Raw genomic sequence first — 25,069 nt, forward strand, 5'->3', positions numbered from 1 at the left:
CACATTTCATTGCCTTTACATATCTAATATATATGAAGATTCATAAAAATAGGCTGTACTTTTTTTTTTTTCCTGGGAATATGTAAATTATAAAAATATATTTATACCGGATACATTATCCATCTATAAGCTCCTGGGGAAGAAAGTCATAGAAGTGCTTTATTATCAAACCAGTGAACTTCATAATTTGGAAGTTCAGTGGAATATTTCTGTGCACATCATTATTGTATTAATTGATACCCTTATAGGTGTTCTCATAAAACTTATTTAAACTGAGAACTGATTTTTGTTTCATTCAACTAACAAAATGGAAATTTAAACATTTAGATTTTATAATTGAAATGAAGCTCAAAATATTATTATAGTTGAACTAAATGCTGTATTCTGCTCAAAGAGGGCATTACTACAGCTAGGTTTTAACCATTTAGATTTGAAAATCTAATTTTAGATAAATTTCATTTATAAATAACATTTTTGCACATTTTGTTTAAAATATATGAAAGCAACATTTTACTTTTCTAAAATATTTCCATTTTCCCAGTTCCTCAGCCAAACCTGCACACTAGGTTTAATGTCAATTTACCAATAGTTTGTTGTTAAAACCTCAATTTAATATTTTGATTAATAACAAATAAACCTTCAGGTACATTAAGGAAATGAACATTCTAAACTGGAGATGTAGACATGCAAATTAAGGCCAAAATTAAACAAGGCACTGATTGTTTCGTGCTGAAAAAAAATATTCTTTTTGTTAATTGGGATTTTAATTGGAGATTTACAGAAGCTGAAGTTCCAAATGCTTTGGAAGGTGAGAGACTGAGTGCCACAGGGGCTATTTGATTTAGGACAGAGAGGTGAAATGCATGGAGGCCATGGATATAATTTCAAACTGCACAAACTAGGAATATTGGACTACAGGAATAATTTCTATTTCATGGACTACTCAGGAATGTCATGTAGGACATGCTTCACTACACCGTATACATTTTCATTTTTTATTATTATAATTAATAAAAATTACTGGTGTTATATTTCCTAGTGACAACTTCATTTCTAGAGAATGAAGTTATATTGAAATTTGAATACCTTCTCTGGTCTTTTATATCAGGCTCTGCAGCCTTTATGTCTGATTTCAGGCCATAATTGCTCTGGGCAATAAAACCCCCCTCTTTTACTCTCTATGTGCATTTCAGTGACATTTTATTTCAGAAAAACTGCTATGTAATTGTATGAAATGTGAACTTGAGCATTGTTGTATCACGTCATCCAAATAATAAGAAATCACTTCTGAATTAAAGATGCTTTCTTTTAAGAGTTTTTTTGCAGCCAAATTTAAGGCCAGTAGAATTTGGAGACTCCTTCAAATTAGCCCATTGTATAATGTTTCGTGTTTAATGTATAATGTCTATATGTAGTTTAGATTATTGGAAATTATTCTTTTAGTATCTTTAAAATCTTCATACTTCAGTTACTGAGACACATACCAGAAGAGGATGATTTACAGTGCTTCATTTTCGGGGTTAAATGTGCAAAAAATGTGTATGTCTACTTTGTGCGTGTTTTATTTAATACTTTGGTGTACAATACCTTTATAGTTGTGCTCAGAAAGCATAACTATGTCCACTCAGCTTCATGACTAATCATTTTGTACATGCGTGCATAAGCAAATTGAAAAGGCACGCAGTACTCAAAATTGCATGTGTGGTTTGGGAATGTAGCATGAATCTCTTCTCAAAATCTCTTACCTATAGATCAGCTTCAGAAGAACCAGAACAGAATTCACTGTTTGTTAATCAGTTCCTTGGAATTCTTATTTATTCAGGAAAATTTGTCAACTGAGCCTGTGACTTTCAGAGTGTCAGATGGATATTGCGTCCTCTTATGCCAGATGAGAAATTAATTTGAATGAAATGAAAATTTTCCTCTGCCTCGAGAATTACAGATTGTTGTACTCATCTCATGGGTGCTCTTAGAGTATCCTGCAAATAACAGCTACAAAGATCTAAGAGCACAGACCTCCAGACAAAAAAAAATATTTCTATTAAATACCGTTTAATGAATGAAGAAAAGGAAGATGAGGCATCATGACTGAAATATTCAGACATGGAAGTGCTGAATATCAGTCTTGTACCCAGGAAAAAACAAAATAACTCAGACTAAGATATTGAAATGTCTTCTCAGTTAATTTGAGTCCATTATGAACAGGAACTGGGTAACTGAATGTGGGCCTTGATATCAAAATGCATAGATTTGTGCTTTAAACCTATACTCAAAGTTTTACTGAATAAGTGGCTAGAAGAGTAACATAAACCTATCTAATACCTGAAGTCAAACGAATCCAGTGATGTGATTATGCTCTCATAAATGCCCTCGGAGTTCCCTTCAGCTTGCTTGCACCCCTTCTTGTTCTGTTACACTATTCCATGATGTTCAGTTTCTGTGCCAGCTTTCAGGTCCTTAAAAGAGGTTCTTTTGGCAGCTGCAAATGCTCTTATGAGCAACTGCATTTGAAATTTATCCAACTCTCAGACAGTTGTAAAATCTTGCAAATTGAAAATCCTTGGATCTCCTGGGATATCACTGTTTAAGATCATGTTTAATCTCCTTTTAATATCCTCTCAGCAGTTTGATCCTGATCTCACAGGGATGTAAATTCAAAGTAACTCTCCTGAAGTCAATGTAAAATCTAAGTAAGCAAGTGGTGTTATTTTGGATTTATGGCCTAAGAACAGAATCTGGCATAACATCCCTATATTTTAGCTCATTGAAACAGCAAGTGTAAAAGTTTCTGAATCATGTACTGTTCTTTCTTCATCTTTACTAGCTAAAAGGCTTGTTTGCTTTAGTTAAACTTGATCTGAAGGCTAATGATGTTAATAATTAATCGATTATGTTCTCTAGCTTCTTTACCTCATCTGTTTACCTCTTTATGTTCCAGTTCTCCTATAGAGTCTTTGTTAACTTTTCAGCAAAACAGATCTTGAAATGGTACAACAACAGTATAAGTTTAATTGCCATAACAGAAAAATCATCTTCCTTTTCATGCTCTCTGCATGATCAGGAACTTCAAACATCTGGAAATATTTTTGAATCTTGGGGATTAAAACCCCAAGGATGTGGGGGTATTAGTGCATGGAAAACTGACTATGAGCCAGAATCAGCAGTCCAGAAAGCCAACCATATCCTGGGCTGCATCAAGAAAATTGTGGCCAGCAGGTCGAGGGAGGGGATTCTGCCCCTATATTCCATGCTCGTGAGACCCCCCCTGCAGTTCTGTGTCCATCACCAGGGGCACCAACAGAAGGAGATGGACCTGCTTGTGCTGGTCCAGAGGAGGCCACGAAGATGCTCAGGGGCTGGAGCAGCTCCCCTGTGAGGACAGGCTGAGAGAGTTGGGGGTGTTCAGCCTGGAGAAGAGAAGGCTCTGGGGAGACCTTAGAGCGGCCTCCCAGGACTGAAAGGGGCTGCAGGAAAGGTGGGGAGGGACTCTTGGTCAGGGCGTGTAGGGATAGGACGAGGGGTAACTGAAAGAGGGTAGAAAGGAGTAAACTGAAAGAGGGTAGATTTTTGTGAGAACTAAGGAAGAAATCCTTCCCTGTGAGGGTGGTGAGACACTGGCAGAGGTTTCCCAGAGCAGCTGTGGCTGCCCCCTCCCTGGCAGTGTTCAAGGCCAGGCTGGACGGGGCTGTGAGCAACCTGGGCTGGTGGAAGGTGTCCCTGCCCAGGGCAGGGGGGTTGGGGCTAGATGGTCTTTAAGGACCCTTCCAACACAAACTGTTCTATGATTCTTTGAACCTTGGTTTTGTTGGGTGCTTGTAGCCATTACTATCAATTTTAGTATTACAGTTAAAGGGCTAAAAGATCCATGGATTCAGTCTTTTTTAAAATGTGTAAGTATGTGTAGCTCTTGAGGACATGAGGATGGTGTTTATCAATACTGTTATTAAATTCTCTATTTCTAAGTACTCTTGATTCAGAATTTTTGAATACTGTGATCTAGCAGCACAATCTAATTAAAACTTCAAAACAATGCTAAACTGCATTATCAAACTGAAAAATAAAATGCCTAGGCCTATAATATAGCACCATGTACTTTGTGCATGACACCATAAAAATCAGGTTGTCAGGGGCAGCTCCATGTGTTTATTTGCAGAAGGCTAGATGAGACTCCATTGAAATAAATGACTTTTAAAATCTGAGTAATCTATCATTTTACCATCTTGTAGGTATGCTCTTGAAATTTTAGACCAGTATCTTGATCCATTCAGGACAGGTCTCAGTGCCTGTTGTGGAATACAGCAATGGAAGGGAATGTCTACTTCTTTCTGAAATGCCACAAAAGGCAACTTATTTCCAAAAAAAATGCTTCGAAAGCTAATGAGAGTCAGAGTAATAAATACATCCCTAAAAGCAGAAAGCAACTACAGGGAACGTCTTAGAGCACACTACATGGGAGAGGGTTGCAGGTACTTCTTTCCGTGGAAATTAGTTCATCTAGATGCTGAACAGCTTAGTGAGGGCTACATGCACATTCCTAGACTGCAGCAGTGGAAAATGAAGAAAGATGAGGCTTTCTCTGAGTAGGTCTTGTGGAAACGAAAGCACTGTCCATGGGTTAAGGGCTTTGCAGATCCAGAACATATGTAATTTTCTTCAATACCCCTAGGAAAGAGCCATTCAGATGTGTTAAATTGTATGAAATGCTTATGTGAAGCATTTCTTTGTGTTCTATGACATGAACGTAGGCTGAAGAGGCCTAGTCCATGTGGAAATTTGTATTAGTTTCTTTTTTAAATATGCAGGTTTTCTTCCTTTGTTGATTAAATCAATGGAGATGGTGTATTGGATTTTCAGATGGAATATGTTTTTCTTCTAGTTGTATTTGGCAGTGTGGCAGCATAGTTGGAGCACGTTTTCCACGATTTGTTAGCACCCACAATATTTCACTTGGAAAAAACCTGACATTGTTTGATGCTTTAAGCATCTGTGTTAATCTACCTTCTGATTTTGAAAAATGGAAGGCAAACAGTAACACATCTCAGCTATTGAATCAACAGAAGATTTGTGGGGGTTTTTGTCTCAAAAACTAAAAAACTTCACCAAATATACAGAACAAATAGCCAAAAGCATCAAATGACCAAGCAACAGAAATGCATTATAAAAAGCTGTATTTCTCACTAATGTAATAAAATACAGTGGTGGCAGAAATCTTTATTTTTTAAATAGGGAAACATCAAAAATTAAACTGGCATCCAAAATGTAAGTCACCTAAGAATTGTTTACATTAGTTTACACGGTTGTTGCTCTGACATTATTCCTGTAGCAGTGGTAGTTTATTTGTAGTGGCTGTTTGACTGTATAGGTACTCAGTGGGTTGAGCTGTGCAGCTGAAGACTGACCAGCCAACACCTGTCTTCTCATGAGCACTCACTGCTTGGCCAAAGGATAAAAGGAGCTCGTTCAGAACCTCTCCCATGTGTGGATGCTGCAAAGCTGTGGGCCCTGATCTAAAGCTCACAGAAGTCAATACAAAGCCTTCCCCAACTTCTGTAGTCATTGGACACGCCCCGCTGAAATCTCTCATCTCACTCTCCTTCAGGCATAGAACCTTAATGTTTGTACTGATTTCTAATTTCTACTGATTTCTTGCCTAAAGGACACCATTTTTTTTTTCTCAGAAGCTTGTTAGCTTATCTATCTAGGCTGGATTAAAGATAAATATGTATCTGAGCTTCCTGAATTAAAACCTATCATTTTCAAGCATGCCTTTCATCACCTCCTGAGTGTGATTTATAGCCCTTGGCCTACTTGTACGTGAAACTAAAAGTGCTGTGCAATAGTTGGTTTATATTATTGGGAAATAAAGAAAAAATATCACCAGACTCTTCAAGTAACTATCTAGACTCAAACAAAATGATACTTTATTATACATAGGTTTTAAAAAAAAAAATCATTTACTTAGTGATAAATGAAATTTTAAACTACGTGCCAGATTTATAGTAAAGCAGTGCCATTTCATTTTTCAACTAGTTTTATAACTGAGATTGTTTTTGAGTTTTGTGATTGATTATTGTGCGAATCATCTAACGTGTTCAGTTACGACTCATCTGACAAACTCTAATGTCTAGTTATATTTTTATCTTCTGATAAAAGCAATATTAAAGAGTTATAATCTTGTGGACTTTAAATAGTCAAGCAAACGTATATTTCTTTTGATAACTTTTTAACTCCAACTCTTTAGAGAAAAGTCACTTAGTGGTTCTTTTCAGTAGCAGATAGATGTTAATGCAGTGATAGCATATCACTTGGTTCAGTATTATGTATGGCTTAAAGTAGAATTTATGGCTAAAGGTTTATAATTTTGTCATTATTTCGTTAGTCTGTACACAACAGCTCAGTTAATAATTGTTTACTGATCTCTTGCAATCGTGATAGTGGTTGACCTCTTGGATCTGTGCAACATGGTTCTTCCTCTGCTGGTGTAAAAATGCCTTTGATTATGGCCTTGTATGGATAGATAAGTAGCTACCAACTCATAGTACCTGGAACAGCATGGGTACATACACAAAAATCACAAATAACAATCTGAAATACTTGAGGCGCATGCTGGGCAAGATTGACTATCTCAAGCTGCGGGCATTAAATGAAGAAAGATCTTTGTGCTAGATAAGCATGACTGCCTGGTGTTCATCAGTACAGAAGGGTTAGCAGCTGAGATTACAGGAACATCATTCCCCTTTAAATCTTCTTGGGCACTGTTTGGGCTGTTTGCAAACTGATGTTGGATATACCCAATATACATATAAAGAGTATTCATAGCAGAGCAGAAGTACGTTCTAACAAATCAAATGTTCTTTAAACAGAACACAGGAAAATGGAAAAAAATAAAAGCAAGATTGTGAAGACTGTATTTTTTTCTTAGGTTTTGGAAGCAGCATGATCATTAATTGTACAAAATAAGCAACACTCAGAAATGGAATTAAAAGACATAATTATTAGCAGTTATTTAGCTATGCTATATCTTATTATCAAATGATGTGTGTACAAGCCGTGCTCTCCAGTAAGATGCAGCGAGTTTTTTTTCAAACTTGTTTTCTAATAAAATAAATTATGTAAGCTACAAGTTGAATACATTAGAGGGATATATTTGGAGGCATCATCCTGCTTTACATCCTATGCAGACAGTGCCATACCCACAGATGTGTGTGCATGCACATACATATAAAAATGCATTTCTTTCTTTTAATGTGCAGTGTCAGAAATAAATGAGTTTCAAGTTCCTAACTAAATAATACCTTGTCTAAATGAGAAATTTAATTTTCTGATCTGTATTTCTAAAAACCCATTAGCAAAAGACATTGATACATTAAAAAGTTTATGAGGTCTGTCTGACTCACCATTTAGGCCTTTTTTCCCCCTGAATTCTTCTGCGCTGTAATTTTTGGATACTAGGTTGGAACTATAAATAGAGTCTATAGTTGCGAATCTACATTGGCCAGCAGTACTCTCTGCATATAGCATTTTTCAATTAATGTCCTTATGAATAATTCTCTGATAATCTACTTCAGTATTGTAAAAACCACCTAGCTGGTTCTCAATCCTTGACTGGGTCTAATCCATGACCCAAGGCAACTAATGCCTGTCTCAGTGGCTCTGGAGATCTCCCAGGCTTGAGAGAACCCTTCACAACATAAAGGCTGACTAGCCCTGTCCTACCTGGTCTTCAGTAGATCACAGTAGAGCCGAGGAATAAGGACATTGGCCAGAATGCTGCTGCATCCTTACTTATCACAACAATTGTTAAAACTGAATCAAATAGTCCCAGAACTCTAATGGCTGTATCAGGATAAGATGGTCTCAAGGCTCACTGACAGAAACGTCTACTTGTCCATATACAGTACATGCCAAACCACTTCCTTGGATTTTATAAAACAAGGTAGCTCCCCTCAACAAAGTCTTAATAAAAACAGACCTAGTTTTAAAAGGTCTCTGAAAGCTGGAAAAAATAGACTTTTGTTCTACTGCAACCTAAATGAAATTGGACTCAATTCTGCTCTCTTTTATGGGTAGGCAGATGCTTATTCTGTGACCTGAGTCTGGCCATTTGGATTTTCATCTTCATCATGAAAACGAGTTAGAATGTGAAATGCCATCAAGGCCGGACTCCATTGACAGATTAATGAGCAGCTTTGCTTCGCTCTGGTATAGGAATGAGACCTTTTTTGGTAGTGAACAGGGAAAGGAGGTAACCAAGCCCAAAATATGGGTTCCTCCTTGATATACAAGGCACATCATACCTGTATTTGAAAGTACAATCCTGGGCACCACTTGGACTACGTGACTAAAGCTGATGATTTATCACTGTAGCTAGTGCACTTAGAAGCAGCTCCATGTGCACATCTGAATTTTAAAAAACAAACTCCCCCCCAGACCCTGCATAGCACTGTTTATAAGACTGTAGTATTTCCATAGTTCAGTCTAGTTTTTACTGTAATCCTTCTCCCACTTCAAAATTTCCTTTTCTCTCCAGGTTTCAATGCTTCAAGTACAATCCACTGATACAGCCAAAGAAAGATTTTTGTTTTGCTAACTTTGTAGAGATATTGTATAGAATTTTTTTAACCTCAGTGTTTTTGCCTTTATTTTAACCTTTCTCAAGTAAACACATGTTGTTATATTCTTAAATTTCTACAAGGAATACATTTGTTATTGAAAAACCACTTCTAGGTATCAGCTGCTTTGAGCTGTTCATTCTTCGTCGTGTCAAAGCCTGGTTTCCTTGCCACAAGATGCACTCTTTTCATAAGTAATATTTTTCTTACAGACTTGTCTTCTCACTCTGCTGGTATTGTGGCTTTAATTAGTTTGTTTGGGTTTTTTTTGTTTTGACTCAAAGAACAATTTTTTTCTCTCCTTCAATCCTGCTTAGTGTTTACATTTTTACATAAGAATCAAAATTTTCTTTGTTTCATTCGCAAAATGATACTGAAATAGAAGGGCATTTTGGACAAAAACTTTGTTCAGACTATGTGGAATATCCTTTATTATAAATCTCTTTTTCACTGTCTCTCTTGCTTCTTCCTGAACTCCCAGCTCCTGCAGATAGCAATATGCTGTTCATGTGCCTTTTAAATCTCTAATACTTTCCAGGTGAGAAGAAAAGTGAAGGAAATTGCAGGTCTGTTAAAGGTAGCTGAGAAAGAAGGGAATCTGCTGGAAGCCATGTGGGAAAAGGGACCTGTAGGGCCTGGAGAAAACAGGGTCAAAAGATGGAAAGAAGTTTCTTCTTTCATACTTACTGCCCAACCTATTGAATAAATCAGACACTGATAAATTCTTTTGAATTGCAAAACACTTTTTGGAGTTCAGTTTCTGAAGTTCACAGTTCAAGTTTTTCAAGCACCCTAATACAAATGACCAGTTTAAGCTTACAATATACCTGCTTATGCTTATTTCATGAACTCAGCTGCAATGTTTCCTAGAACAAGGATTCAATTAGCAGAAGTGCATGTACCCCTTCAGATGCTTTGAAAACAAATCAGCTAGCTTATTTTCACATGATAAATGGGTTAACTTCCCATGCAATGAGCAGAATTTTAACAAACTTCAGATTCTGTAAGCCTACAGTAGATAAAAAAACCTTTTTTTAGGTTTCACAGATTTGTTATCACAGATGTTCTTAAGCTAAATATATGGATATGCAAAAACAAATACTGTTTAAAATATGTATAAACTTCCGTTATTTATGTCTGACACTGATTTCATTCTGACACCAGGTTTCAAGCAGCTGTAAGTGCTAGCTCCAGACCTCACTGTACTCCACTGCTGCTCTGCCATGACTTCCATGGCATCAAGATAGGCAAGGCCTGGTTTTTTGGTTTACATCTAACATTTTGTGAAGGGAGGTGGCAACTGTAATTAGGACTTCCCACTAGTTAATCTGATATTGTCCACATTGTATTTACATTGGCTTCAACATGCCATTCATAAAGCTACCATCTAGCCTAAGGCTTCATAAATGAAGAGTCACCAACCTGTAGAAATAGTCTGCAAAGGCAGAAATTTGCGGTAGCGTATCCTCCTTCCCTTGACTTTGTGTGTTGTAGGAATGGCAAGGTCTGACTTGGGCAGTCTGTGAAAATCTCCCATCTAATATGCTGTGAATGCACACGTGAGCACTGGTTGAAATTCAGTGGAGTAGTTCTGCAGATGTTCTGGGGTACCCTTCTTCCCTGCACTCTTTTATGCAAACCACTATCATTTTTTTTTGCAAGGACTCTGTGCAATACTTCTGAAATGATGGTAGGGTAGTTTGGAACTGCCTGAATGTAAACTGTAATGGCTAAAGGGAATATATATACCAAATGTTGTCATTTATCAGCATCACATACTGATTTTGGTTTGACCATTTCTTATTTTCTGTATCTAACATAAAAAGCAGGACTCATCTCATCTGACTTGTAGATGGTTGTAGGTATGTTTCTAGTCTGAGCAAGCTGTTAAAGACCCTTCGGTGTACAGAGAGGCATCTCCAGCTAGGGGCCTGTCCCAGTTAGAGGGACTTCTTTTTGTCAAGATTAAAGGAACTCTTACTATAGATCTAGGTAGCCTGTTACTCAATTTTAAAAAGGCTTAGGGTAGGTGAAATTAATTCCACAGTGGTTATTAATGTAATCAGACTTGGGACTTAGCCAGAGGTACATATAGATTTCAGCAGGAGTTTAGCTTTAAGTTTGTTTGCAGATAAGAGCCGTCTATCTGTAGATCCTATAGGAAGATGAACAAACAAGGGAAAAATAGTAGCAGAACCTGATTGGTTTACACCAAGATTTGCAGAGGGAAGGGAGGAAACAAGCCACTCACCAGATCAGATGTTAAGACACTCATTTGTTAACATGCCTCCTTGAATGGAATTAATGAAACCTTTCATTATAGATCAATACACTCTTTGACTAGAGAATAACATGGGTACCTATTGTATATGCTTAATTAGATTGAAATTGCTTTCACATTTCCTTTATATTCAAAAAAATCAGATCTCAGCAGTTTAAAAAAGGGAATTACAAAAGTCATCCCTTCCACTGTGCAGCTAAAGCCAGCAAGAGAAGGAAAAAAGGGAAAAAAATGCTCAGCGAACTGCCCAGCTCTGGGCTTCAGCTTAGTGGCAATTTTGGCAGAGCTGCACTCAGTAGTACTCACTATAGTGTATCCATAAAGAAAACAAATGTTAATTCTCATACTGTCATCACAGGAGGCTGATGGTGTCTGTTAAAGGCAATAGGTTTGGACTGTGACTGTATGGAACTGTTTTGAGACATATTTCCCTTCCTCTCATATTTTCTCTCCAAAACTAATTTCTTGACAAAACTGTTCCAAATTAATGTGCATCATCCTCCTTCCTCAGCTACGTCTCCCCAAAAACATTCTTGAGTGATCCTTTACATGTTATATTTCTCGATGGCTATCACCTCTGGAATTTTCTTTCAGAAACCACTCCTAAAACTAGTTTTCTTATCACCACAGCCCTATTCCTATCAAAATAAAGCCCTTTGTAGTTCAATACCAATTAATTAGCTGCCTTGTTTACTTCATGCTTGCCTCTTAGACCAGGGTGTTTCTGGGTTTGTTCACTGTCCCAAGCTCTGAGTTTCCCACACCAGGGCTGCTGCCCTCGTTGCCCACCCGCCCTGTGCTCAGCCCGCTGGGTCCCAGAGCGTGGTGGCGGGTGCTGCGGCAGCGCTCCGGGCCGCAGTGCCCTGTGTTTGGCTCGGAGCCCTCCCACCGCTGCTCTTCCACCTCATGCTACATGCAGGAGTTTCCCCGGTGCATTTGTGAATCTAATTGTTGAACTCTCAACATCCCTCTGAAGGAAATTTTAGCCATAATTCTCCAAGGCCCTCAGCTTTGCAGCCAGGAGGCTCCTGCTCTTTCCCTGGGGCTGACATCAGGCAGGACTTGCTACTCTGCTGTGCTAAGTTCAGTGTCCCTCGGCCTCCTTAGGATGCATTGTTTATCAGCTTGCCTCCTTCCAAATTCTTTGTTTGTACAGTGGCAGCTTTTGTGCCAATTTTTTTTTTTTCCTTTGCCTGGAGTTATTGGCAGAGCTAATTAACCACAGAATATAAAAGCCTTGTTCTTCGGGGCCAAGTGGTGTGGCCGCAGAGCAGCGTGAGTGCTGCCTTGTGGCGTGGGGGATGAACGGTCGGATGGGTTGCCTGAGGATGGGCAGATTATCTTCGCAAAGAGGTGCCTAGTTATTTCCAACAGCGAATGCAATCCTTATTCTTGAGGGGCTGCACACAGCATCCTTCCTTGCTCTGCTCTGCACTGCTCCACAGCTACACAGATGGCACCGACTATGCTGACAGCCACCTCAGAGCACACAGGTCTTGGCTGCCATGAGGAAAGCTGGTGGGTGAGAGGAGACTCTCCAGCTCACATGTGCCCGTGTGGTACAGCAGGAGGGGACTGCGTGCTGCCTCTGGCTTTGGATGGGTACATCAGCTCAGGGCACTTCTCCCTGGGCTGGTATAGCTCAGCCCCACCTGGGAGTGGTGCCTGGTGTTTTCACTTTAGGTAACGGTAACAGAGAGAGTAAAAGAGCGTGGCAACAGGGGGGTCAGGTGTCTTTGAGAAGGGAAGGGTCTTCACCTCCAGCGGGGGGGCAGCCTGCCTGGGCAGAGAGGCCTGGCCTCTGGCTGTGAGCTACAACAGACTAAGATTTTCCACATCCAGAAATGCTTGAGGAACTTTTTTTTTTTTTTTTTCTGGACAAATGTCTGATCATGACAGGAAACATGATAGGATTCGGTATAAAATACTTCTGCTGTTTGTCCAGCTCAGACCATTTGTCTGCACTCGGAGGTAGGGGCAGCCCCGCGAGCGGGAGACCTGCGGCGGCAGTGGGCCGTGACCGGCTGTGCCGGGGGCTCTGGCGGGGGTTTCAGCCCGCCCGCAGTGCTGCCGCTGCCGTGGGGTGGTCCTGGGCCGCCTGCGGAGGAGTGGCGACAGGGAAGGGACAGGGCATCCCTCCCTTCAGTCTGCCGGAGCAGCAGGATAGGTGTCCCGGTGCCCCTCACAGACGTGCGTGTGGGTGCCCGTGTGGCTGAGGGGATGCAGAACCCACCCGTTGGGTGGGGACAGCGTACCCTACCCCTCCCCGGCACTGTCTGGGCAGAGCGAGACGGTGCCCTGGGCTCCTTGTCCCCCTCCCTTTGCCCTTCCAACCCCAACTTCTCTCCTGTGGGCATCAGCGGGCACTCAGGACGCGGGGTCCCGCGGGGGGGGGCAGGGTCTGGGGTCTGCTTTCCTCTTGGGGTGGGGGAAGGGAGAAGAAAATAGAGGAGAAGCAACAGCCTCCAGCTTTTCCCTTCCTCTAATCTTGCTTCACTCCCCCTTGCTCCCTCTCCCTCCCTCTCCCCTTTCCTCTCCCCTTTCCCCTCCCTCCCTCTTTCTAATTCCTGCCACTAGCTCGGAGCCTCATTCAGCAGCCGCTGCCAGTGGAGTGTAATAGGCTGAAGATGCTGCCGTGTCTGCTCGGTGTCTAGTTGTGAATGGGACTTGCCTCCTCTCCCTCCTCCGGAGGTGGCCAAGGGAAGCGGCCAGCCCCGCTGGACCCGCAGGTAAGCGGCGGCCGCAGCCGCGTGCCCCGGGGAGCCCCGCAAGGCGGCGGGGAGCAGCGGGGCACGCCGGCGCCGGACTTGTCTCGGGTGAGCAGGGTGGCGGGGTGCAGGGCGCGCTGCCGCCGGGCGAGGAGGCGGCTCGGGGAAGGGGAAGGAGCGCGGCGGCGGGGGAATGGTCGTCTCCGGCAGCTCGGAGCAGGAGGACCGCGGGAGGATGCGCGCGTCTGTGTGCGCACCCGAAACTTGACAGCAGCAGCGGGGCTGGGCGAGTGGCGGGGGACAGGCGCTGTGCCGCGGGCAGCGGGCTGCTGGCGAGCGGGCCGGGGCTGCTGGCGAGCGGGGCTGGGGGCGGGCAGCGCCGGGCGAGCTGCGCGGCTGTGCCGCAGCCCTGCGCGGAGGCGGCCGGCGGGCGCCCCGGAGGGGCGAGGTGGTCTCTCCGGAGGGAGAAAGGAAACACTGTGGCAAACGGTATCTTTTTTTTTTTTTTTTTTTTTTTTTCTCCCTAATTCTTCAGCTCTTGCTCTGGGGGGAGAGGGGAGGGTGAGCATTTGTCTGTTTTAAAATGTTCCTCCGGAGAAGCAGATATTGAAAGCCCCGAACTGAAAATGTTTTAGTTGCACTGTAGCTCCCAGGCATGAAATGGATATGCAGAAATTGTGAGTGCATGAAATGAAGGAATACTCTATCCAGAATAAAAGAAAAAGGGAAAGACTGATATTTTTTTTAAATGTGTATATATATATAATATATTTTGCTTGCTGGCTCTCAAATACATTACTATTCACAAGGTACCAAAATGGTTATCTGTCTCTAATACGGGCTAGTCCAAAAAGCATTAGACTCTTGGTTGATACATGCATAAGCACGTCCCTAAGAAAGGTAAAATAGATCAGGCTGTAGGTCCCCATAAATACCATTAACTTTTAGAATAAAAGTGCTTCCTGTGAAGTCCTTTGGGAGCACATATAGCAGTCTGACATCATGATACAAATGCCTTTACCTTCTATAGAAGTCCCTCTTTATTGTCTACTCTTTTAAATATTCATTTAGTGAGGAGAGAACCGGTATGTGCTAGGAGGTCTTCTTTGTACCATTGCTACAAAAGACAGTGTGGCTGTGTAACACAGTATTTACCTACCAAGATATCTGTGACAAAGGAACCTCTTTAGCAAATGAGGTCACTAATTCAGAAATTGGCCCTTTATATGGAGAATGCTCATTTCTTTTTCACGTTCCAATGACTAGTAACTCCCTGGGAAAGACTTTCTTCCTGTTGATTTGTGATGGTGATACAATAAGAATTTCACAGACTCTGCACCTCTCTCTTAAGAAATGTAATATTTTTAATTATTTAATAATTAAACTGTTGAATGAGAAAAGCACTAACAGATTCAGAAGCAGGGAAGCACGCACTCGGATGGTACCGAATGTCCGTCTCTTTCCCCCCTCCCTTGCTCTTATGCTTGCTTCAGTGTTTCCAAAGTCTGTGTGATTCTCCAGGTAAATACTTTGTTCTCTCTTTCTACGCTGGCTAACGTGTACCAATAAATAAATTTGCTTTCAGTGTAGAAGTTCTGCAATAATTAATCTGACATCTGCCTCAGTCAGGTCTGCCCACTGAGATTAGGAACACAAATCGATGATTGTACTCAATCCTGTGGATGATTTTATATGGAGACATACATAGGTATGTGGAAGTGGAATTGCAGATGTTTGCTTACGAGCAGCATTTTCATAGCAGAGCGGCACGATTCATGTTGCTGGGGAGATAGGCAGTAAGAACAGTAGGGAGATTGAGAGCAGAAGGTCTGGTTTGAGCTTCATACCTTAACGTTTTTCTAGCTTATTTCTTAGTCTACTACACTCTAGAAAACAGAAGTTTCTGACTACTTCTAAAGCAGTTCTCCTTCCTCTTGCAGGAGAACAACAAAATAAAGTTACAGAACTAAGAACGAGATGTTCAATAAAAGAATTGGAAATTCTGTAGGAGAATTGCCTAAAAGACATCTTTCTCCTTCAGGCTCTTGATCTTAGGCCCTGGAAGAGGATATTTATTTCTTTCCACCTCAGCCTTGCACTAGAGCATCAGAGAATGAACATGGACAGAGAATGCTATTTATAGACTTCTCTACATCAGCTTTAACTTTGCTAAAATTTTGTGTCACCTATCCAAAAAAATCACTAATAACTACATTACTTTATTACCAGAAATACTGCTACAATAGGGTATGTCAAGAGATGAGATAAGATTGTGATTTATCATCAGCATTTTCAGAAGGAAATATGTATGGAAATGGTTGATTGAGAGACAGGACAACCAAATTAATTTTTCTTTTACATAACACTATGGGGAAACTACAAAGATTAGAATGTTTTCTGTGATTTATCTGATAAAATGCTTTAAAATATATAATGTGATTTCAGCTTCAGATAATATCCTACTCTGACAGCACTAGACATAGTTAATTTAATTTAGTGTAAGAAACATATGTGAAGTTCAGAGTTCCAGTAGACTAACATTTTTGTTTTCTGCAAATGGTGTAACTAAACGAAGCATAACTTCAGAAAAAAATGTTTTATTGCAAGATTTTCACAATATTCTTAGATGTTATTTCTAGCTTCAGACGTCACAGAAATTTAAAGTAATTTCAAACTTAAAGCTAGTGTCTCCTCTTTTTGGCGAACAACCCAAGCCAATTTTGAATCCATTTTGTGAGCTGGATGTTTAGAGGAATATCTTCAGTGTGTGAGAAACAGAGGTCTCGTCTGGAATCAATTAATTTGGAACAGTTTAGCAACATACTTTCTAGACTTTTTTTTTTTTGTCTGGGTTTTTTTCTACAAGAATTTTAAGCTAAAAATCTGTGTATAATTCCCTGTTCTATACCCCCTTTTTCTTGTTTATTTTTAATTGGCACTTCAGTTTTCATTGTCCCTTTGTTGGGGCCAACCCAAACTTTAGGGAAATGAATGGAAGGATGGCCAAGGATTTAAATGTACTTTGGATCAGGCGCTTTGTCCATATAAATTAAGAGGTGCAATTACTTTGCAATTGAGCATTGTCATTTTGACATCTATATGTATTTTACTTTATCTCTATCAGTTAAGGAACATTGTAGTCATATACTTCTAAAGGTCTTTTATAGTATTTTAGGAGAAAATGTGGTCCTGTGTTAGGGTTTTGGTACTGAAGGCTGGGATGCTCTTAGACTGTGAAATTATTGATTAAGTGCAAGCCTGCGTAAGCCGAATTATTAAACCCATTCATTTTCTCTTCCTGTGTAAGTAAGGACTTTAAAGTCATTTCAATATTTCCGAAGGGTAGCAGATTCGCAGGCGGTGCTCCCAGAGGAGAGATCTGGCTCGAGGAGGGGGGTTAGCGGCAGCGCTCTCCCGGTGCGGGGCCGCGCTATGGCTCCGCCTTGCTCAACAGGTCCGCTGAGGGCGGCCCGATGGAGGCCGCGGGGGCGCAGCTCCAGCCGCGGGCTCCCGCCGCCGGGCGCTCCGCGGCCGCCCGGGAAGGGCGGGACAGGCCCGGGCCCGGGAAAGGCGGGTGGGACAGGGCTGGGCCCGGGCCCGCGGCGGGCTGGGCCCGGGGCGGGCGGGCACTAGAGGGCACTGATGCTCTTCGCTGCCTCTCCGCCGCCGGCCCGGCTGCTCGTCAGGGCGCTATGAAAAGCCGTTTTGTTACCACCAGCGTTGCTGGCCCTCTCAGGGGAGACAGGATTCAATCTCGCCGTGGTTCGGGCTAATGCTCAGGCAGTTTGTCAGGATTAACATCTTTCTAGTCAGTGGATCGCGTTACCTTCGGCGTCGTATTACCACCTTGGCGCTCACTACAAAGTTTTGGAATCCTGTGACTTCAGATTGTCTGAAGAGTGCCACAGCTGGAGTCGAGGTGTAAAATAAACAGCTCAGTCCTCTCGGCGGCAGTGGTTTTTAAGGGGTTTGCTGTCTCTTTCTTCCTTTTTCAAAGACAGTGTCAGTTCCTGCTATGCCAAAAGAAAGAGTTTAGAGGCAGAAAAAAAAATGCTACGGCAAACAAAAAAAATATTTCTTTCAAAAATATTGTCATGCTTGAGAGATCTTATGAAGACATCCTTGACAGACAAAAGACATATTAGGGCAAATTGGTCTAATTTTACCTGTACACATCTAGGTCAGTGGAGCTTACAACTGGAGAACTGAGAAAAGTAGATTGGTCCAAATCATTTCCGTATGTCCTCTAGCGCCTTGGACTATAAACGATGCTGTTGCAACCCGTCACTGGGAATGCTGACCAAAAAGGACATAGGTGACAGTATAAGTTTTAAATAGTTGTAGGCTTGGAAGGAGTCTCATTTCCACCTGCCCTATTCTGATGTTCTTCCCTAGACATCGGCTTTGGGGTATCACTAAAGTCGGGGTGCTGGGCTGCACAGATCTTTGATTTGGCTCATCAAATTCCTGCATATAAGAAATATCAACTATAAGTAACAGAGCACAGAATTTTATAATGTTGTATTACACCCACTTGGGCAGATATGCAACCAGAAAAGCTAATACCGATGCCAAAAATGGGCAACATAGTGCCATAATAGTTGTACAGTTTTCTGTCAATCACCTGATTTTGGATATTAGTTAAGAATTAATAGTAAGAACTCTTGGTGAGAGACTTAGTAACTACAGTGCTGGAAAATGAGCACTGGTTTGCTAAGGAGCAGTCTGAGACCCATTAACTGCCCATCCTCTGTGCTCCAAAGCAGGGAACATCCATTAAACTGCTAGATGCTGTCAAGGTGGGTGGAAAAGTTAGAGCTGCCAGTCATGTTCAAGGCTCTCCAGAGAACATTATGCAGGGCTGGGACATGAGCAATGCCTTGCAAGCCAGCAGGAATTCAGAGACAAATATCTGGAGCAGCCAGCCCTGCTGCTGAGCAGTGCCCGTGGGGAAGGTGACATTATGGTTAATTTTGCCTGACAAAGGCATAAGGCCTTCTTCCATAACTGCTTGGGTGGTGTGGTGGCTTTCAGGCATCCCAGTCCCACAGAGCTCTGCTGGCTCTGTGAGCCATAATTTAGCTCTTCAATTTTAAAGTGCTGGCTTAAGCAAATTCTAAGGGGTTTTTGTGTTTTTTCTCCAAAGTTTGGCAATGAGTAAGAGCCCTCTCCCTTCTGAATCAGCAAGAGTTCATCAGAATTCTTAATTGTAATGCAATGGCAGTCAGAGTTGGAGTGGTAGAAATCAATGTAAATGGATTAAAAGAAAAGAACGAAGTAACTGAATGTAAAAGAGCCAGGATTTTCCAGAGTGATTTGTGAACAATGCAGCAATAGGTTTCCAAATATAATTCATTATTATAATGATGATTTAATAGTTTATCAACAGATAGTCTGTAGCCATATTATAGATAAACTAACATAAAATGCATTTGGGGATTATGAAGTATTATAAAGTAGACAAAATTGAACAGAACTTTGATACATGAATGTAAGATGTAGGAAGTACCTATCTAGCCAGTAATTACACTCGGGCTTTCAGTTAATTGTGTTGGTGTGGTCTGACGCTGTTCCAATGAACTCCCAATGATGCTGTGGAGAAACAGGCCCACACAGGCAAAGACTGGAGTGATGAGCAGAAGGAATTATATTCAATAACCCTTTAAAACACAATTTACAGAATTTCCATATTTATGAGCTTCACAGCACTAAGCATTTAGCTCCCTTATCTTTGTTCAGTTCAACTAGTGTCGGTTTTCTTTCTCCACCAGTGTGCATCAGCACTACCCCATAGCTTGAAAACAACCTGGATTAGGTGGCTGTGCACAGGTTTGTTCCTTGCTTCTATCCTCACACTAGCAAGTGGGATAGAGATTACATTTATGCTGCACCCTCTTGCAGCCACCATTTCTTCTCACGTCAGCTCCTAATCACACTGAGTCTATGCTAGTTTGGTAAACGAAAAAGTTCCTTAACTTGATGTCAATCCTATTGAAGAGCTGCTGCTTCTGCGCTGCATTTCATTACTCTTCATTTTATACAGTGTGATCGTTAGATATTTGATGTGAAAGTATTACATTTAAGGTTAAACTGGTGCCATAGAAACTCTGGTTCAACATAATTTTTATCCCAGTGAGGCTGCTGATATATATTTTTAAATAAAATAAAGTTCAGAAACATATTAATTGGTCTCAGTGGTTAAGTTAAATAGTTAAATACATGCATACATATCATTCTGCCAAGGATAAGTCATTAGTTCAGTATAAACCAGAAATGATAGCTCTATTTGAATCAGGAGACTAAACCCTATTTCCATTAATGCTAACTGTTTTATTAATACATGCATGTGTCGGCATTAAGTCATAAATTTAAATGGTCTGTCCCTTCTTGATTTAAAGTAATTATCTCAAAGATCTTGGCTGCTGAATGAATAACTGCATTACTCCTTTCATCTTCTATCAACTTTTTTTTTTTTGGGGTATGTAGACATTGTAAGGAAAACAAAAGAAATAGAGTTTGTGCAAACTTGGCTGGCATTTGAACCAAAAATAAATGTATTTTCATTACCAGAGCAGAATACCTGTAACTATGCCAGCCCACAGACAAAGATTCTTAGACCTTTTTAGAGTCATGTAATGTTATGCACCTGCCTACATCTTATGTATGCTTTATGTAAAATTATGTATATTTTCATTTATATAGTTAAAGTTAATTTTTTGTCTGTTACCGGAAAATTTTAATTGAAGCAACAGCTAAAAAAAAATCCAACCTTTAAATTGTTCGAGAAAATTGACATTCAAAAAGTTTATACTATTTTTTTTTAAATAATAATAATAATAATATAGTTTTATCTGAGAGAAATCCCGAGGTAAATACAGGACTTTGAATAGCATTTACAGAATAAAACCCAGGTCTCATTAGCACTAAAAAATGCACTTGAAATATTAGGATTAAATCTTGTCCTTTCCAGAGCAGTGCTTCTGACAAGCAGTCCTACCTTTCAGCAGACTTGACCACATACTGATGTAGTTCTGTATTTCTAAGTATCACTCAGATCATTTTAGATCACCATTCAAGACAAGATTTTAGTGCGTTTCCTCATTACAGGGTCCCTTCTGGTCAGGGCAGAAATTATTGTAAGCTTTTTCTGAAGAAGGACCCATATTAAAGCAGTTGAATGCTGCCAGGTTAATTCAATATATACAGTGCAGTGCTCAAAACCTCCAGTTTCATATTGCATGTAACCATCATTATTTAACCACAGAGATTACCAAACTGATGTAACTGAAGAATCACTCAAACATTTATCCAATGTACACAATGAACAGTTATTTTTAAAGATAATATCTCCTTCCCATTCTCTTTTCGGCATATTTTTCTTGTAATTGAAATTCCAGTGAAGATCTTCAATGTTTCGCATTAGTGAAAGTTACTGTTCATTCACAGTTTCAAACCTAATTTCTCCAGACATTAGAGGTTTCAAAATTTTGAAAAGCAGTTGAATAATAATTTTACTTGGGGCGCAGATTCACACAGAAAACTTTGTCCGCCACTGATTGATGCCTTTTTATTTGTTACCATTCCAGTTATAGCTGGTATAGCTCAGAGAATAGGTCTGATTAGTATGCATTTCAATTCTTCTTAGCATGGTGGCAATTTACATAGCATTTATTTTTCTAAAGCAAGAAGAAAACATAGCAGGCATTGACATTTACATACAAACAATTTATCATTTACATACAAAAGGGCTGATTAAGTAGCAATGCAAGTGACTGCAGGTCAGATTTAGGATGGTCATTATAATTCTTTCCTTAAAATTGTGAATTTTGCAATATTTATATTTAAAAAATATGTTTATAAATTATGAATATGTAGTCATGTTTCAAATATTAAATTTAACAGTCCTCTTGGAGATCTCTAGTATTGGTTTTCTATGGTGCAGTATTTATCTATACTGTTGGATTGAAGATAGTTTAAGATGATCCCTTCCTCAATGATTCCCAAATCCCGTACTGTTCGTAGTCCACTGATCTGTACAAAGAAAGTTGATTTGGAGACTTCAGAGCTAATTGGGGTATGTGCATGATCTGATTTAACATAAAACATACAATATTTAAAGTTGCTGTCTACCCGACCTTGGTAAGGCAGAGCCTGTGCTCCTAGGCACAGTACTTGGTTTCTCAGGTGCCTGCATCATCATCTTGAGTTCATTGAACTTGCTTATATTTAGATGATATTTCTTGTGCCCCAGTTTATTAACTTCTGCTTCTCCTCTACAGCACCAAATTTAATACTCAGTGAACTTTTCAACCTCAAAGTTTCCTACTTTTTGATGCAAACTTTGCTCTGCCCTCCCATAACCTCCATTTTATCAGGTATAGTGGACTCTTCTAGCCTTCCTTTATATCTGCTTTACTCAACCATTGCCACTTATCCTCAAATGTGGTGACATTCTTCTCTGATTGATTGGGTCAGGCTTCCCAATTGCCTTTATCTGTTACTGCTACCTGAATTAATCAAGGGCTTCCCATTCCTAGGCTGCTAGTATAATTATACCCCTCAGTACACTCTTGTAGGTAGTAATGTCCAGTTACCTTTTCAACATATTATTTAGGTTTTTTTGGATCCAGAAGCAGAAGTCTTACTTTCTTTGTATTTGTCTAGGTGTATGTCAAGCTACTGGGAGCAGTCAGATAGATAAAAACTAATTCTCCGTATGTTTAATGACTTCCTCTATATTTACTTCATAACAGAGAAAACTCCACTTTTAAATAAGGTGACATTAGTGTGATCTGAGAAATACTTAAGTAATCTCCTGAAAAAGGAAATGGAAACCAGCCTGTCTCGCTATATGGAATATGCAGATGTCATATGTAACTAGGACACTATGAACTCCACTGAAATAGGTAACACAAAGGTTTAGTCCATGTTGCAGTGATGTGCTGTGATTCTGTAGCATCTCAAATTAGTAAGTGGCTGCTGGCATGGGTTTTAAAGGCGCAGTCAATACACATGATGAAAATCAAAAGTCAAATCTAATTTTTTTTGAGTGGCATTGAGCTGACATTGAATGCCACCTTGTTGTGACCTTCAACGTGTATTTGTACATTTAGAAGGCTAGGGAAATGTCTACTTTATTTAATATAGGCTCAGAATTTTGTTATTCTTGTTAGCAGACTGTTTTTTAATAACTTCTATGAGCAGGCAGATTTAAAGTATTTATCTGACATTTACACTTTACTGGTTAAAATTCTGGCTGGTCAGCCTGATATAAAAACAGAAACTTTATTGTTTCTGTTGTTGTCCATGGGGTTATTCAATTGACAGTGGTATTGATGTCCTTGATATGGAAATTTATAGCAGTTTTGGTAATTACCTTAACTGATATTTTTAAACAGTTTACATGGATGTGTGCGTTTCAGAGCTAAGCCAGTTTTTAGTCCTACTGGTGTTAGGAATGTTATCAATACACCATCATATGTAAGAAATTGCACTAGTATTTGTTTAATTAGCCAATCAAATTGAATAAGAAAGGAATTTGGCTGAAATAATCAAGTCTATAAAGAAAGTGCCGGCTCAAATACACAGTTGCTCATTGCTATGACCTTGGCTTTTTTTTATGATGAGCCTGAGGTCAGAAGGTATGCTAGGTGTAATTACAGCCTTCATAAGGTTCTGTAGGCCATCCTCTGTAGCAGACTTGTACCAGATTGTCTACAAGTATCAGATTACTGATGAACTGGGTGAAAAATCTGTATTTTATTCTCATAGCTGTTGAACCCTGTTTCTGACTATCACCATATACAGTCTGTGGAACAACTTAGCCTTTATGACATTTCCTTTCAAAAATGAATGACTAGCAAGTCATTTCTTGAAAGCTGTACATAATGTGAGGGCTACTGAAAATGGGATTTTTAACTTTTATTTATTTTTTTCAAAAAATTTACAGAAGGTCATTGATACTTTATTAAGAAAAGAAAATAATGTACATGAAATTAATAATGTGTACAAAAGACTTTTCCATTGGTATTAAATCATTTTGCCTACTGGAGAAGAAATACGTTTTTGCCTAGAGGTGTACCCCATCTGGAAATTAAATCCCTTTTTACTAGAAATGAAATAATTCAAAATAAACTGCAGAAAAGCTTGTGTTTTAACTGTTACCATGTGCTTAAAAGTAGACTATATTTAACCCATAAATGCCTTGGGCAATTTGTTACTTTGAGTTAATGAATGCTAATTGCTTCTTGAATTTGTGATCAGCCGCTCCCCCTTTCACACTTTTCAATAGTGTTACAAGGAGTATTTTGAGTCACTGAGATATGACAGTTTTCTGTTTCACATGTTAGTTATATATGCAGCTCCTGTGGCTTAACAGAAAAAACATAAATTTGTATACACATTAACTTCCTTTCTCGTGCTTATCAATTGATTATACACATTTCCCCTCTGGCCTTTATAAAAGGTCCCAAGTTTTATTTTCCAACAAATTAGAAACATATCAACTTTTTAATAACGTATCAAATGTTTTAAATGTAAAAACGTGAATTTCTATCTACATCCTCATGCCTCCAAATAAATTGTCTGTTATCTGTAGTAAGCCAGGCATATTCATTATGCTTTCTTAAGCCTATATCCTTATGAATTGAGATGTCAGTCTGAATGACATGAATCCTTTCCACAGCTGTGCCTTGAAGGACAGATGCCTTTCTACCATGAATCATACCAGAAAAAGTCCTGTTGTAAAATTTTTTTTTCCACTTCTTGGTAATCTGGTGAAGTCATTTCCACAATCCATGGAACTGTTGCTAAAATTAGGTGTGTGTGTGTGTGTGTGTATATATATATATATGGCTATGTTGTTGAAGGTATATAGGGAACTGAGTAAGAGATCCCTATACATTAATTATGCCTTCTAATTATGCCCGTTTAGTAATCTCCTCATGTCCTAAAAGAATCCTAGAATGAATGAAGAGGAGCATAATTCCTCATTTAAGGAGAGGAATTCTTTCAGCAATCATATTCAAAATTACAAATCAGCTGAAAGGGCAGCATCTCTACTGACTTGTAGTTTCTGTTCCATTTTTCAGGCAGCATGGTTAGGACTTTGACTTGTTAATGGCAAAGATGACTTCATCCCCATGCTTGCGTTTGAGGAGAGGGAAAATGGAAAGGCTTAAATCCGTCCATTTGTTTTTTCTATTTTAAGAGCATTCTTTCACCTGACTAGATGAGTGTGTGCCCCCTCACATGTCTTCTGGGGGAAATAGTTGGAAAGTATGGAACATAATGAAAACTCTTGTATTGTAAAGGCAAACTCCTTTGCTTCTCAGGAGCATTTTGATGTGTCTCGGTGACATGCTTTCTAAAGAGCAGCTTCCAAAGCAAGTTAACTTGAATGAAAAATAATTTCAGCTTGTTTGTGAGGGAGAGTTTCAACCTTTCAATAAACATCCCGTCAAGTCTGT

At 39.8% G+C, this 25,069-nt stretch overlaps 1 protein-coding gene across 1 annotated transcript in view; it reads left to right on the forward strand.

The window, feature by feature from the left end:
- The first annotated feature begins 914 nt into the window (after nt 1–914).
- The window catches only part of CDH11 (cadherin 11), a 96,588-nt gene continuing 72,433 nt past the window's right edge, over nt 915–25,069 (forward strand). Inside the window, exons 1-2 of the mRNA XM_074912947.1 lie at nt 915–978; nt 13,471–13,622. The gene's annotated coding sequence lies outside the window, so the exon portion shown is untranslated. The remainder of the gene's footprint in view (nt 979–13,470; nt 13,623–25,069) is intronic.

The sequence above is a fragment of the Athene noctua genome, chromosome 9, assembly GCF_965140245.1.
Source record: "Athene noctua chromosome 9, bAthNoc1.hap1.1, whole genome shotgun sequence".
In the NCBI taxonomy this organism is placed as follows: Eukaryota; Metazoa; Chordata; class Aves; order Strigiformes; family Strigidae; genus Athene; species Athene noctua.